Genomic DNA, 16,284 nt, shown 5'->3' on the forward strand with positions numbered 1-16,284 from the left:
ATTTTAATTTCATAATGCTTGCAAAATAATGTAAGATTTGATATTACACATTTTTGCACAATTTTTTAAATTCAATTTTTGGAATTTTGCTTTATTTTCGAAATCAAAAAATATTTTCACAAATTTGCATCTCATTTAAATTTCATATTGTTCACTGATTAATGTCAGATTTGACATCACAATTTTCTTATATATATATTTTCATGTCAGCAATTTTTAAAAAAATAAAAAACTAAGACATCACTATAAAGTTATTAACACAAAACTTTACATATATTGACTTGATTTTTGCTACATTTCAAATTTAATTTACTTTTTGTCTTTATTGTGAATATAAAGTACATTTTCTGGCTCTTGCAATATCAAGTAAATTAAAATATATATTTTGAAATTTCAAAAACGGGTTAAAAAAAAAAGATGATAAAATGAGTCATTCTGTGTTATAAGCTGTGCTCACATCATCAGGTTTACTCGATAAGCTCAGTTCAGTATGAATAACCAATGGGAGGTTGTTCTGTGCAGCTTTAAGCTAAAGCTGCTGAAGGCCTCAGTCTAAAGTCAGGTCTGTGAGGGTCTGCCGTGTTTCCCTGACTCCACCCTCCATCGAGCGTCTCCTTCGCAGCAGATTTCGTCCACAGGGACAGAAATAACACAGAACATGCTAACTGTATTGTTTGCATTGCTGAGCCTCGTATGTCACGCTGTGTTCATGTCAAACCCGCGCTAAGCTACTTCCTCCTGCTCTCTGCTTTATGTGCTGCTGTCATGACGGGGCTGTAATCTTCAGAGGACGGGGGAGACACACACACACACACACACACACACTGAGCATTGTTCAAACAGAGAGGAAACATGTGCACACACTTTTCACACCAGACAAAAGAGGATGCACGGGATCAGAAGACGGAGGAGGCTCCTTTTTTTTCTTACTATGTGGTGTAAGCATCTTTTTTTAGTTCGAGCAGAGCAGAGATGATACGGTTATACCAGGACTGTATAATGAGCTCATGAATTTAGGAACTTCCAAAATAAGATGCTCCACATTCGACAGAGTTTTTGTTTCTCTAAGATTTTTTAATCTTTTCATTCAGTGCGACGAAATTAAAGTAAAAAAGTTTCTCTCTGTGGAAGTCGTCATGCTGCTCATGCTAATTTCTTTTCTGCATTAAAGGCTTGTGCGTTTGTCTGTGGGTGCAGCAGAGAAACGCAGGTTTTCCCCGTGTGGAGGAGGATTACTTCCTCTAAAGGTCTCCTCCAGATGCCGAGCAAGAAACAGAAAAATACAGATTTTAATTCTGTGCGAATGGATTCATACATGATTGATATGTGGAAAAACTTAAGCAAACAAAACAAATGGTAAACTGTGCTAAAACTATTCAAACTTATTGCAAATTCTTAAAATCTTTGATTTTTTTCTGAATTCTTGACTTCTTTAAAAAAATTAAACATATTTTTGCAAAAAATATTAATATAAATATTTTATTCATTTTTTTAAACAGATTTTTTTTTCATTTTTTTGTGAATTTTGTCTTTTTTAAAAATAACTGCATTTTTTGTTTTTCGAAAAAAAAATCAAAATTTTCCCAAACTTCTTTGTTTTTTTGTTTTTTTTTAACTTCTGCAAAATTTTGAATTTCATTATTTATTTATTTTTGCAAAATACTAGAAGTAAAAACCAATACATCACATGTACAATTCCCCCTTGAGGAGGACGATTATTTCCTCTGAAGGTCTCCTCCAGATGCCGAGATAATAGGAACAGAAAATACTGATTTTAATTCAGTGCGAATGGATTCATTCAACTTACAATGTGCCGGATTAATATACATGATTGATATGTAGCAAAACTTAAGCAAGCAAAACAAAGTGTGCTTAATAATAAATATATGTTGTCAAGTTTTAAGTATTCTTAAAAAATGTTAAACTTTTTTTTTTTTTTTTATACAAAAATTTTCAGTTATTTCAAAATTCTTTTCATTTTTTAATGTATTTTTCATTTTTTTATTTTATTATAAACTGTATTTTTCATAATAAAAAACTTTTTTAAATTTTTGAAATTTCAATAAATTAAGCAAATTTATTTAATTCTTTCTTTTTGATTTTAACAAATTGTTCAAATTTTTAAAATTATTCAAACTTTTTGCAAATTCTTAAAATCTTTGATTCTTTTTTCTGAATAATTCTTGAATTCTTTAAAAAAATTAAACATATTTTTGCAAATATATTAATATAAATATTTTATTCAATTAAAATTTTTTTCATCTTTTTATGAATTTTGTTTTTTTTTAAATAACTGCAATTTAAAAAAAAAAAAATTCTCTAATTTTCCTTTTTTTTTTTTTTTTCAATTTCTGCAAAATTTTGAATTTCATTATTTATTTATTTTTGCAAAATACTAGAAGTAAAAACCAATATATCACATGTACAATTCCCCCGTGTGGAGGAGGATTATTTCCTCTGAAGATCTCTTCCAGATGCAAATAGGAACGCTTTAACCAAACGAGCAGAGGTTTGATCGCTTTTTTGTTCAATCCGTCGGCATTTAAGAGGAGGGAAATGTTTATTTATATGAAAATGTCATAAAGATGCTTTTTTTCTGCGGGTGTTTCTTCTCAGAGGTGTAAATTGTGTTGTCATTGAGCGGAGAGGCAGGCTGCATCATCGCTTGCTTATCTGCTGCGGTTGTTTTCTTTCCTCCAGCGGAGCCAAAGGGGATGCTGGGCCTATCAGTCTGCTCTGCTGTCACACAGTGTCTATCCCTCCTCAAAGGAATGCAAACACACACACACACACACACACACACACAGAAAGAGACGGAGAGCCCCCTAACACCTCGCCATACACAGACACAAAGAGCCAACAGAGGATAGACATCACATCAGCACTGAGGTGGTAAATCGCCCTTCAGAAGCCTTCCTCAAGGGAGTCAGCAGTTCAGCGCTTATCGAACCACTATCTGATTACTAAAAGGCTGTCCTCGGTTATAAATGAACCCACAACATGTGTGTGGTATTGGTAACGCAGGGGCCTTGGGAGAAAAAGCCATTACAGGCTCCTGTGAATCCGTTTAGGCCAGACGGGCGGTCAGAGCGCAGCTGCCACTTGCCAGTCAGTTCATTACGCCTGTTATTGTGGTCGCAGGATGTGACACCTGTGTGTGAGAGGCCTGGAGAGGCAGGAGAGGAGTGTGTGTTTCAGGGTTGGAATAATAAGGAAAAAAAAAAAGCTTCAATGAATGCTTGAACTCTGTAATTGTGCGCTTCAGGTGGGCGAGACCAAGTAAAGCCTGTTTCTGGTGAGAGCGAATTACAGAACAAAGCTGGGCTCAGTGTGAGCTAATATCCACAGAACAGAAGAGGCAGGAGCTGAATCTGTGCGGTTCAGACCGCTTCATTAATCAGTAAAGTTTTTAAAGACTGAGTTTTTCATGCTGGAAATAGATTTTGTTTTTACACCAGAGCCCACCTGAGCCAGAGAGCGCTGATAAAAAGAAAGGGAGAGTTTCTCTCTCTGGGTATAGTTTGGATGCTCTGATTTTGAGTCCATGATTTCCACGTCATCTCAGCTCAGAAGTTGCAGCTCTTTGACTCCTTTGCAGTGGCTCCTTGTAGTTAAAAAAATTGAAATATAGAATTTTTATTTTTCTTCCAGAGGGTATTGATGATTAAAGACGCTGACACTAAATAAAATCCTGTGTTAACATTTAGTTGAACTAAATCTTCATCCCATCTGTCAATAAAGCCTGCCACCGCTCTACTTCACCTCCTACAACATCAACAGCCCACCAACTTTCCATGCACCTGTGGCTAACCTCAAGTTTTACAGCCCTGGGAAGATAACTACATCTACAGAAAGACTAATCTGGAAGAAAATACAGATTTTAATTCTGTGTGGATGGATTCATTTAACTGACAACGTGCTGGCTTGATGTACACGACTATTATGTGCCAAGACATTAGCAAACAAAACATATGGTGAGTTAACCAATATAATAGATACATGATATTGAGTTTGAAGTATTCTTACAGATTTTTTTTTTTTTTTATTTATTGATTTATTTATATACATACAATTTTTTTGCAATTTTTTACAAAATTCGTGAAATAATTGCATTTTAAAAAAAAAGAAAAAAAAAAAGAAAAAGTCAACTTAAAAAAAAAATGAAATATTTAAATTTTTTGATTTTTTTTAACCAATTTTTGAATATTTCATTGTTACTTAAACTTTTTGCAAAGTTTTGAAAATTTGGAATCATTCATTTTTTAAAAAAAATCAACATTTCATTTTATTTTTTTGCAAATTCATTACATTAATTATTTTAATTTAATTTTTCATTTCAGAATCATTTCAAACTTTTGTGATTTTTTTCTAATTACTGCATTTTTAAAAAATAAAATTTTAGCAAATTTTGAACAATTAATTTTCACTAATTTTTTATTTTTTGCAAATTATAAAAAGTAAGAACTAAGACATCACATATACAATTTTATTTATTCAAAAGATTCAATTTTAAGTTGGCAATCAAACAAAGATACTAGGGGGGGACAAGAGGGACAGAATTAAGACCAAATTCCTGCATTTTTAAAAAAGAAAATTTAACAATTTTTTTTAACCAATTTTTAAATGTTTTTTTTTTTTTTTTTAACCATTTTTTTAATAATTCAAAATTATTTCAACTCTATGCAAATTTTTAAAATATTTGCAATTATTATTTTTTTTTAAAACACCACTGTCATGTATTTTTGCAAATTTGTTACATTAAATATTTTCATTAATTTTTCTATTTAAAATTTATTTCAACTTTTTGTGAATTTTCTTTTCTTTTAATTACTGCCTTTTTTATGTAATTTTTTTTTTACACATTTTTTAACAATTTCAAACATTTTCGAAATTTCTGTGAATTTTTCAAATTAAAAAAAAAAAAGGAACTTTTGCAAAGAACCAAGACCCACTTGTACAATTGCTATATATTGGTTCCACAGTTTTTACTCAGTAATCCAGGAGGAAGTTTTTTTAGACAAAGTTCTTTCCAGAAATATTTACCTCCCTGATCCATGATCCCTCTGTGTCCTAAAATCCAGCACAGACTGGAAACGTACTTCCGCCCCCATCCACAATGCCCCCTCATGACCCTTTCACCCACACACAGCCACATCCAGCCGTATCCAGCTGATCAATTAAAGGGGAACACGCTCCATCACGGGAACAGCGGCCTGTGATTGTTGCTCTGCAGAGAGCGTGGAGCTACACGGACAGCAGAAACATGTTTTCTGATTACAGGCTGTTGGGAAGAGGAGGAATCAATGCTGGAGGAGAAGACTTTTCCACGTCTTCACGTCCGGACTCTTAAACACAGCAGCTTTAATACGACGCCGTGGATTGAGCCCTGACTGCGCCGCGTGGCTGAGGAGCACAATGGTAGCGAAACAAAACTAATTACAGTGACAAGTGAGGCAGGAGCCAGGTCTGTCAACAGAGAGGGGAGGACGCCACGTCTCCCAGAGGCAGGACCCTCTGGGACGACTGACGGATACTCTAATTTTCTTTCCTGTGAAGAGCTCCGAGGTGGCCCGCAGACACGGCGCGCCACACAAATTGTCTGTGACGTCTTGATTGAACAAATCACGGATGTTGTGCGAGTGGGTAAAATTGGATTGAGCTGACAGATGCAGTCACCTGCTCGGGCAGCGCGGCGTGTCTGGTCATGAACCCTCGTGTGTATTTAATGAAGAGCGCTGCTAATTACTCTCCGCAGACAGACGAGGGGAGAAACAGGAGCGTTTGGAGTGGAGCTGCCTGAAAAAGTCAGGGCTGGAGTTTAGCTTCTCCCTGCTCCGCTCTTCATGCTCCCTGACATTTGGTAGATCACATCTTTTCATACACACAACTTGACCTCTTTGGAGAAAAGTTAACTTCCAAATGCTTTTAGGAGAGCAGCCGGCGTTTCTCGCTCCACAGCTCAGAGACCATCAGGCCTGACCTTTAAAATCACCTGGTGGCCCGGGGCAAGTGTTAAAAACGCTTCTCCAAATAAAACTCTGCTGTTCAATATGAGCACATTTCCCAGCCCATCACAATACGCCGATTCAATATGAAAGGTAAACACCAAGGGGAGGTAGCCGTTTCCCAGCGTCTGGAGCTCTGTCAGACCAACCTGTGGGAGTTTCAACCAGAGCAAACGGTTTAAAGACACTTTAACCCTTTCACTGCTGACTGTGGAGCCAGTAAACACAAACACAGACACTCACAGAAGCAGCTTCTCATTATATCTCATGGCGTCTTTCTCCTTCTCTTTTAATTTTCTCTGCCTTGAGCAATCGAACAGACCAGTATCACTTTACCAGAGGATACCTGAGGGTCGTAAAGCTGCTGTTCAAACAAAAAAAACCCTGATTTGATATCAGGCTCTATGCTAACAGGAGGGGCTACAAAGATCTGAGGGAGGCTCAACAAGTGAGGAAAACTTCCCTCTGACTGGAAATGAAATAAAACCCTTGAGCAGGTGTAGATTTTTAGTCCCTTACATCTAAGGGATTTTACACACTTGGTTATTGACCTGGTATCTGAAAACTTGTGGATCAGATTTACACTTTCCTGCAACTTTTACCTTCACAGGAGCCATTTTTCCACAGTCATTCAGGAGCCACAAAATCTACTTTATCTTCACAATAAAGACATAAAAGTGTTTACAACCCGATACTATTTAAATATTTTGCAAAATCGTCAAAAATTCAGATTTAAAAAATTCACATTTTTTCCAAAATTGTTGAAATTTGCATTTTATTTTAAATTCTTTATTCAATAACAAAACTTTCAAAAATTTGCAAAAAATTCAAGTTATATCAAAAAATTAAAAATATTGGAATTTAAAAATATTGTTAAAAAAATGTAAGTAAATAGATTCAAAACTTTACAAAAATATTAAATAATATTGAAATTTATAAATATTGTTTAAAAAATAAATAAGATAAGTTCAATAAATTTGCAAAAAAAAATTCAAAGAAAACTTGAATTTGATGACATTTATCGATTATACAGCTAAAAATAAAAAAAATGGATATTTAATTAATTTGCAAATATTTTGAAATTCAAAAATATTGTAAAAAATTGAATAAAATAAGTTCAATAAATTTGCAAAAAAAAAAAAATTAAAAATTTTGAAAGAAAACTTGAATTTGATAACATTAACAGATTATACAGCTTAAAATAAAAAATGGGTATTTAATTAATTTGCAAATATTTTGAGATTTAAAAAAATTGCAAATTTCCTCAAAATATATTATTTTAAAGATTTGCAAAAAAATCATTTCAATAAGTTAAAAAAAAAAAAACTAAATTATAAAAATCTGAAAAAACAATATTTCTTGTTAAATAAAAAAAAAAAATCTAAAAATGTTAAAATTTTGAAAATTTGCAAAACTTATATCTAATATATCCAGCAGGAAAATGTAGACTAACGGCTTAAAATCTTCAGATGCTTCCAGTCCATCCCTGCTATGCCACCACACTGGATCAGTTAGGTTTTCATTCAAGTCAACTTACACTGGATCTGCTCTGTCGCAGTCTGGCTGCGTGGCTGGTCTGTCAGGTCGCAGGTAATACGCAGCCATGCTATTTTTCTAGAGCTGTGCTGTGTAATTTCTAATCCTGGGACAGATCCACATCCCTTTTTCGAAAACCCTTTCGTTTGGGTGCCAGACTAAACCGATCCAATCCCAGAAGGTGGAGCTACAACACTGCAGACCGTTGATTGGTTAAAAGAATGGTCACTTCCTGTGCCGGATGGGAGATGCATCTGGTGTATTTAAGGCGCAAGATGATTCAAAGGTGGGGCTCAGGGTTACAGTAGGTTTATTGTTTGGGTGATGAGTTAGCTGTAAGTCAGTGTGTTGTCTACTGTTAGCATTAGCATGTTGTTTATCCTTTTAAAGTTGAAGAACATTGAATTAAAGGATGGATTACTGCATTCACATAAAATCATCCTGTGTTTATTTATTTGTACTTATATTTTAATGAGATGTGATGATGCAGTAATAAATTATGAACTATAAGAGTTAATAAATCTTTAATTCAGTCGTAGCCTCTCTTTATAAAACTTTGTCCAACAGGATAAATAACTTCCTGTAGAGATGACAAAGTCTCTAAGTTTGAAGATACTTGAATCGACTCTAACACGACAGAATTTGACTCACTTGAAACCCAAAAAGTTGAGTCTAATTTATAAAAATGCTGGAGAGCTTGAAAAGATGTGACGGATTATTTTTCAAAATAAAAGTGAAAGTGAGTCATCTGATGGCTGCCGGGGATAGACTCATCCCCACTTCTGAAATATTGACTGATAAATTTGAGGAAGCAACATTTTTCTCAAACAGATATATTGCGTTTTTTATGGGAGAAGTCTTCAATTATTTAGTCAGCCAGTGGCAGAAAGTCCCGAGTTTGAAGTGATGGAAATCTAATATCTGTATCACATCCATCAGGCCTTCAGGGGAGTTATTCAAACGGAGGATTTGCTTCCAAGAGGCGAGCGCACACACTCTGCTCTCGCCATGAACACCCAAATTTAATTTGGAGATGGGCAGAAGGATTATTCCCATTATCCCGCTCCCAGACACTCATTTTTAAATGACAGGCAGAAATATGCAAGTGGCTGTAATTACATCGCAGCACACACACACACCTTTTTCTTTTTACCCATCATCCTTTGAGCTCACCTGTGGAGCTTTTCACAGGTTCTCTCTCTGAGAGCAGCTCCATGTTTGGAGCCTGGTGACAGCGCTGTGTTAGCGTGTGTTAGCGTGTGTTAGCGTGTTTCCTGATGATCATCAAACAAAGAGTGTGACTTTAAAAGAAGTTTTTCTCCAGTTTGATCAGACGCCCCCAGCTGTGCGGATAATTCCTCCAAAGTGCACGGAGAGCAGCTCTTAATCGTTCCCATGCCAACAGCGGCTGGGGAGCGATTTGCTAATCACGCTCGTTTCCACTTGTTTTATTCTCTTTTATTGCCGAGCGGAGAAATTCCCAGTCAGTGCTCATGCATTTTAAGGTTTGTCTATAAGTATTGAAAACCCCGGGGATGTTCTTTAAAAGGAGCATTTCATCTCTTTAAAGAAATTTTGTAATCTCATAAATTTCCCATCACTCCTACCGGCTGTACCGTTTACACGCCATGAAAGCGATTTGTGGGCGAGAAACAAGGAGACCGAAGCATAAAAGATTTTTACCAACAGAAGAGGAGATTCAAGGTGAAGCTTGAGGAGTGTTTATCTAAATATCCATGAGATGCTGGAGACGCTCTTTGACTCAGCAAACTCAGCACAGCTCTCCAGGTTTACAGGAGCTCTCTGAGGATAAAGCAGAAAACACGTCTTCATTTTCGTTCACTGTGACCTGAAGCTCCAGAAAACACCTTATCATCAGAACGCCAGTTAGTCAGAAAACCAGGAGGCTCGTTTCTTAGAAAAATTAGTTTGAGTTTGAGAATATTAACTTAATACAAACTAATTTTCTGACTCAAAGGCCTTCTGATTTTTAAAACAGATTGGCCTTCTGACTAAAGAACCTTCTGACTAACTGGCCCCTTGATTTTCAAACTGATGGGTCTCCTGACTGACAGGCCTTCTGGTTTCTGGTCTGATGGGGCTCCTGGTTTTCTGACTAAAGGGTCTTCTGCAATGCTGTTGTACCTGTTGCAGTGAAGAATAAAGATCTATCTATCTGACTAACAGGACTTTGACCAAAGGGCCTTTTAACTAGGAGGACTTCTGACTAATGGGCCTTTGAAGTAATGACCTTCTGGTTTTCTGACTCAAGAGTACTCTGATTTCCAAAATGATGGGCCAGCTGATTTCCTGACTGACACGTCTTCTGACTCATGGGCCCTCTGACTGAAAGTCCTTTTGGTTTTCTTATGAAAGGGCCTTCTGGTTGATAGGCCTTCTGATTTTCTGACTAAGTGGACTTTGACTAAAGGGCTCACTGATTCCTGACTGACAAACCTTCTGACTCAAAGGTCTTTTGACTCATGGGCCTCTGATTGTCTGACTGACCACCTTGATTTTCAAACTGATGAGTCTTCTGACTGACAGAGCTTCTGATTTTTGGTCTGATGAGGCTTCTGATTTTCTGACTCAAGAGCCTTCTGACTAATGGGCCTTCTGGTTTTTGACCAAAGAGCTTTCTGATTTCAAAGTTATGAGCCAGCTAATTTCCTGACTGACAGGCCTTCTTACTCATGGGCCCTCTGACTGAAAGTCCTTCTGATTTTCTGACTAAACAGATCTTTGACAAAAGGGCTTACTGATTTCCTGACTGACATGCCTTCTGACTCACGGGCCTTTAGACTGACGTGGGTTCTGATTTTCTGACTGACCACCTTGATTTTCAAACTGATGAGCTTTCTGACTAACAGGCCCTCTGTTTTTCTGACTAACAGGCCCTCTGTTTTTCTGACTAACAGGCCCTCTGTTTTTCTGACTAACAGGCCCTCTGTTTTTATGACTAACAGGCCCTCTGTTTTTATGACTAACAGGCCCTCTGTTTTTCTGACTAACAGGCCCTCTGTTTATGACTAACAGGCCCTCTGTTTTTCTGACTAACAGGCCCTCTGTTTTTCTGACTAACAGGCCCTCTGTTTATGACTAACAGGCCCTCTGTTTTTCTGACTAACAGGCCCTCTGTTTTTCTGACTAACAGGCCCTCTGTTTTTCTGACTAACAGGCCCTCTGTTTTTCTGACTAACAGGCCCTCTGTTTTAATGACTAACAGGCCCTCTGTTTAAATGACTAACAGGCCCTCTGTTTAAATGACTAACAGGCCCTCTGTTTAAATGACTAACAGACCCTCTGTTTTTCTGACTAACAGGCCCTCTGTTTAAATGACTAACAGGCCCTCTGTTTTAATGACTAACAGGCCCTCTGTTTAAATGACTAACAGGCCCTCTGTTTAAATGACTAACAGGCCCTCTGTTTTAATGACTAACAGGCCCTCTGTTTAAATGACTAACAGGCCCTCTGTTTAAATGACTAACAGGCCCTCTGTTTTTCTGACTAACAGGCCCTCTATTTTTCTGACTAACAGACCCTCTGTTTTTATGACTAACAGACCCTCTGTTTTTATGACTAACAGACCCTCTATTTTTCTGACTAACAGACCCTCTGTTTTAATGACTAACAGGCCCTCTGTTTATGACTAACAGGCCCTCTGTTTTTCTGACTAACAGGCCTTCTGGTTTCTGACCAAAGAGCTCTCCGATTTTCAAAGTGATGAGCCAGCTAATTTCCTGACTAACAGGCCGTCTGATTTTTTTTGACTAGAGGGCCTTCTGGTTGATGGGCCTTCGGATTTTCTGACTGACCACCTTGATTTTCAAACTAATTAGTCTTCTGACCTACAGGCCTTCTGTTTTTTTGGTCTGATGGGGCTTCTGATTTTCTGACTCAAGAGCCTTTTGACTAAGGGGACTTCTGACTAATAAGCCTTTTGACTAACGGGCCTTCTTTGACCAAAGAGCTTTCTGATTTTCAAAGTTATGGGCCAGCTAATTTCCTGGCTGACAGGCCTTCTGACTCATGGGCCCTCTGACTGAAAGTACTTTTGGTTTTCTTACGAAAGGGCCTTTTGGTTGATGGGCCGTCTGATTTTCTGACTGAAGGGCTGCCTGATTTACTGACTGACAAACCTTCTGACTCATGGGTCTTTAGACTGACGTGGGTTCTGATTGTCTGACTGATCACCTTGATTTTCAAACTGATGAGTCTTCTGACTAACAGAGCTTCTGATTTTTGGTCTGATGAGGCTTCTGATTTTCTGACTCAAGAGCCTTCTGACTAAGGGGACTTCTGGTTTTTGACCAAAGAGCTCTCTGATTTTCAAAGTTATGGGCCAGCTAATTTCCTGACAGGCCTTCTGATTTTTTTGACTAAAGAGCCTTCTGGTTGATGGGCCTTCAGATTTTCTGATTGAAGGGACTTTGACTAAAGGGCTTTCTGATTTCCTGACTGACATGCCTTCTGACTCATGGGCCTTTTTACTGAGGGGGCTTTTGATTGTCTGACTGACCACCTTGATTTTCAAACTGATGAGTCTTCTGACTAACAGAGCTTCTGATTTTCGGTCTGATGGGGCTTCTGATTTTCTGACTCAAGAGCCTTCTGACTAATAGGCCCTCTGTTTTTCTGACCAAAGAGCTCTCTGATTTTTAAAGTTATGGGCCAGCTAATTTCCTGACTGACAGGCCTTCTGATCTTTTTTTGATTAGAGGGCCTTTTGTTGATGGGCCTTCGGATTTTCTGACTGACACGCCCTCTGACTCATGGGCCTTAGATTTTTTAACTGACCACCTTGATTTTCAAACTGATGACAGAGCTTCTGATTTGTGGTCTGTTGAGGCTTCTGATTTTCTGACTTAAGAGCCTTCTGACTAACAGGCCTTATGGTTTTCTGACCAAAGAGCTCTCTGATTTTCAAAGTTATGGGCCAGCTAATTTCCTGACTGACAGGCCCTCTGACTCATGGGCCTTTGATTTTCTGACTGACCACCTTGATTTTCAAACTCATAAGTCTTATTGACTTACAGAGCTTCTGATTTTCTGGCTCAAGAGCCTTCTGACTAAGGGGACTTCTGACTAATTAGACATCTGACAAACAGACCTTCTGGTTTTCTGACTAAAGGGCCTTCTGAGCAACAGCATTCTGCTTTCTGAACTAAAGAGCCTTCTTATTTTTATAGTGATGGGCCGGCTGATTTCCTGACCAACCATCTTGATTTTAAAAATGATGGGTCTTCTGACTGACAGGCCTTGAAACTTGCGGTCTGATGGGCATTCTGACAAATGGAGCTTCTGATTTTCTGGCTAAAGGGCCTTCTGATTTCCTAATGAACTACCTTGATTTTTTTAAACTAATGGGCCGTCTGACTGACAGTTCTTCTGATTTTCAGCCTGATGGGCGTTCTGGCTAACAGCCTTTTTAGAGAAACACAGCCACAGACCACGTCATGTGCAGATGTCACCTGCAGAGTTTCTGTCGTCAGATCCTCTGCTGACTGAAACACGCGTCTCACTCTCACTTTGTTTTTGTTTTTTACATTCAGTGAATTATTTTCGTTTTTACAGAAAAGTTAGAAATACACTTGACAGACATTTTTACTTCTGAGAGGACGGACTTTATACTTTTAAATTAAAACATCTGGAGGTCAAAGTTTCACTTTCATGCCTGGAGTCATGGTTTGAATTCATCCTGCTCTCATAACGGTCTGATCAAGTCCGACTTTGTGTTTTTTCTGCTCATTAAAAAACTACTAAGACCCTGAAATGAGATGAGGCCTTCAAGCTCTTCAAAGTCAACAGACGAATAATTGGGAACGATTTGTTCAAAACTGATAAATACAATTTAAAAGAATACAAATGTGAGTTTGTTCAGAAAATCTGTTTTGCTGATTTTGAATAAGTTTAAGAAAAGTGTCTGAAGGTTTGGTCGACGTTAAGTTTGAAACATCTGTGCAGAACTTTCCCCGGCTTTAAGTTTGGTTGTTTGGGTCGACCATATGATGGGCTCTGGAGCGTGATGCGTACAGACGACTTCATCAGGCTGCAGCGTGCATACAGCTCACCTGTGCTGATGGGACTGTGCTGCTGCTGCTGACAGAGACGGGCTGTCCCCTCACCTCTCATCACGGCTGTCACAGCCATAATCACAGTAACGAACGTCCTCTGAGGTGCTATAACACGCCGCACCAAAAGTCGTTATCTCCCCACAGTCTTATCACCCCCAGCAGCTCGAGCGTGGAGGATGTGTCTCCAGGGGGGAGGAATGGACTCACGAAGTCAGGCGACTTATTATCAAGCCAAATCACCGCCGCCCACCTGGTGAGCGCCAGGCTTCACTTTGGAGACAGGAGGAAGCATCTATCATGGTGGAGTGACAGTGTGTGTGTGTGTGTGTGTGTGTGTGTGTGAAGGATTAAATCATTTCATGTAAAGAAGAGACAGTGAGGTGCAGCAGCAGCAGCAGCGCCTTGGCTCGTCCAGCAGGGAGTGAAATCGTGAGGATTCAGAAATCAAGACGATTTTTTAAGGTGAGCAGAGATAAAATGAGCGAAAAGGCTCCAGAGAGACGCTCCAACACCGAGCTCCTCTGGATCTGCTGCGTCTGTAATCAGACAGCTTTGCTCCTGCCAAGTGGGCGCTGATTGTTGACTAACTGGTGGAAACATTGGCAGACTGCTGCTACCAAACAGTTTTTACCCAGACACATTCAGCAGAGTGGGCCTGGAGTCTGCTTTAGGCCTCAAACCACCACAGCTCTGGAGAGTGTTTAGCTTCAAGGTCAATAACTATTGGACAGTGTCTGATTTTACACACTTGGTTATTGACCAGCTGATATATCTGTTGACATGTGGATCAGATTTTACACCATGTGCAGGGGTCTGCAACCTTTACTGAGCCAGTCTGCCTTAGCACAGCTGAAGTAAAGTCATTCAGGAGCCACAAAATCTACTTTATTTTTATGAATAAGAGAATAAAGTTTATAAAACTCAATATATAGTTGAAATCTAGTAAATATCTAAACCTGTTTTTTTTTTTTTTTAATTTGGGAAATTCGACATGCGATGCCTGGTGTTATTCACTTAGAATTACTTCTTTTAAATTTTGCAAAATTTTTGAATTGTTAAAAAATTGCAATTTTTTTTAAAATGCAAGAATTCAGAAATTAGCAATAACAAAAAACAAAAACCAACAAAAAAATCAAATAAGTTAGCAATTTTAAAGATTTGTTAAAAAAATTGAAAAAAGTAAATCGACAAATTTACAAAAAAAATCATATTTGAATGAGTACTCAAATTCATTAACGTATATTGACGATAAAGCTAAAAAAAAAAGGTTTATTAATTTGCGAAAAAATTAAAATAAAAAATGCTAATATATATAATTTTTTTAAATTTTAAAATGGAAATTTGAAAAATGCAATAATACAAAAATATAATATAAATATAATATAAATAAAAATAAATACAAAATATTTTTTTTAAAAAAAATTTAACTTCAGAAAACTCTCAAAATGTCTGAAAATTTTAAATTGTAAAAAAATTGGAAATTTTCAAATATTTGCAAAAAATGTCACTAAATGTGCACAAAAACTAAAAAAAAAACAATAAAAATGCTTATATATCAAATACTTTCAAAATATAGAATTGAAATTTAAAAAATGCAATAATACAAAAAAAATCCATAAATTGGCAAAAAAAAAATCAAAATATTTAAAAAAGATTTCTTTTAAATTCAGAAAACTCCCAAAATATCTGAAAAATTTAAATTTCTAAAAATTTGAAATTTTCAAATGTTTGCAAAAAATTTAACTAAATGTGCAAAAAATTCACTAAATGTGCAAAAAATGTCACTAAATGCGCAAAAAAATTAAATAAAATAAAAATGCTAGTAAACCAAATGTTTTCAAAATGTAGAATTGAAATTTTAAAAAAATTAAATCAAACAAAAAAAAATGCACTACATTTGCAAAAAATACATTCAAGTTATTTTAAGAAAGTTTTTTTTTTAATTCAGAAACCTAACAAAATATCTGAAAATTTAAATTTCTAAAAATTTGAAATTTTCTAATATTTGCAAAAAAATTCACTAAATGACCCAAATAATTAAAAAAAAAAAAAAAAAAAAAAAAAAAAAAAATCAAAATTTAAAAAATGAGAAAAAAAAAAAAAATTATCTGGAAATTTTCATTTTTTTTTAAATAATACCTGAGTTTGGTAACATATATATCAATAAAATTCTCGACTCATCCTTTTTTGTTGTTAGCTAATGTCTTGCCACATATCATTCATGTATTTTAATCCAGCACGTTGTCAGTTTAATGAATCCATCCACACAGAATTAAAATCTGTATTTTCTTCCAGATTAGTCTTTTTGTAGATGTAGTTATCTTCCCAGGGCTGTAAAACTTGAGGTTAGCCACAGGTGCATGGAAAGTTGGTGGGCTGTTGATGTTGTAGGAGGTGAAGTAGAGCGGTGGCAGGCTTTATTGACCGATGGGATGAAGATTTTAAATGTTAACGCAGGATTTTATTTAGTGTCAGAGTCTTTAATCATCAATAAAAAGTATTTTTTAAATCTACAAAGAGCCAAAAACTGAGCCATAGCTTTTTAACAGCTCAGGTGAATCGAAGCTGGATTACAATCTGACCTCCTCCATCGTGTTGGTGTTAATATCCTCACATAATTACAAGCCCTACTCCTCCTGAGTGCTCCTCCATCAGGAAGTGATCTGTGG

This window comes from Halichoeres trimaculatus, unplaced genomic scaffold (genome assembly GCF_033239565.1).
Source record: "Halichoeres trimaculatus isolate MK-OKI-2021-1 unplaced genomic scaffold, fHalTri1.1 fHalTri1_scaffold_18, whole genome shotgun sequence".
NCBI classification, from domain to species: domain Eukaryota; kingdom Metazoa; phylum Chordata; class Actinopteri; order Labriformes; family Labridae; genus Halichoeres; species Halichoeres trimaculatus.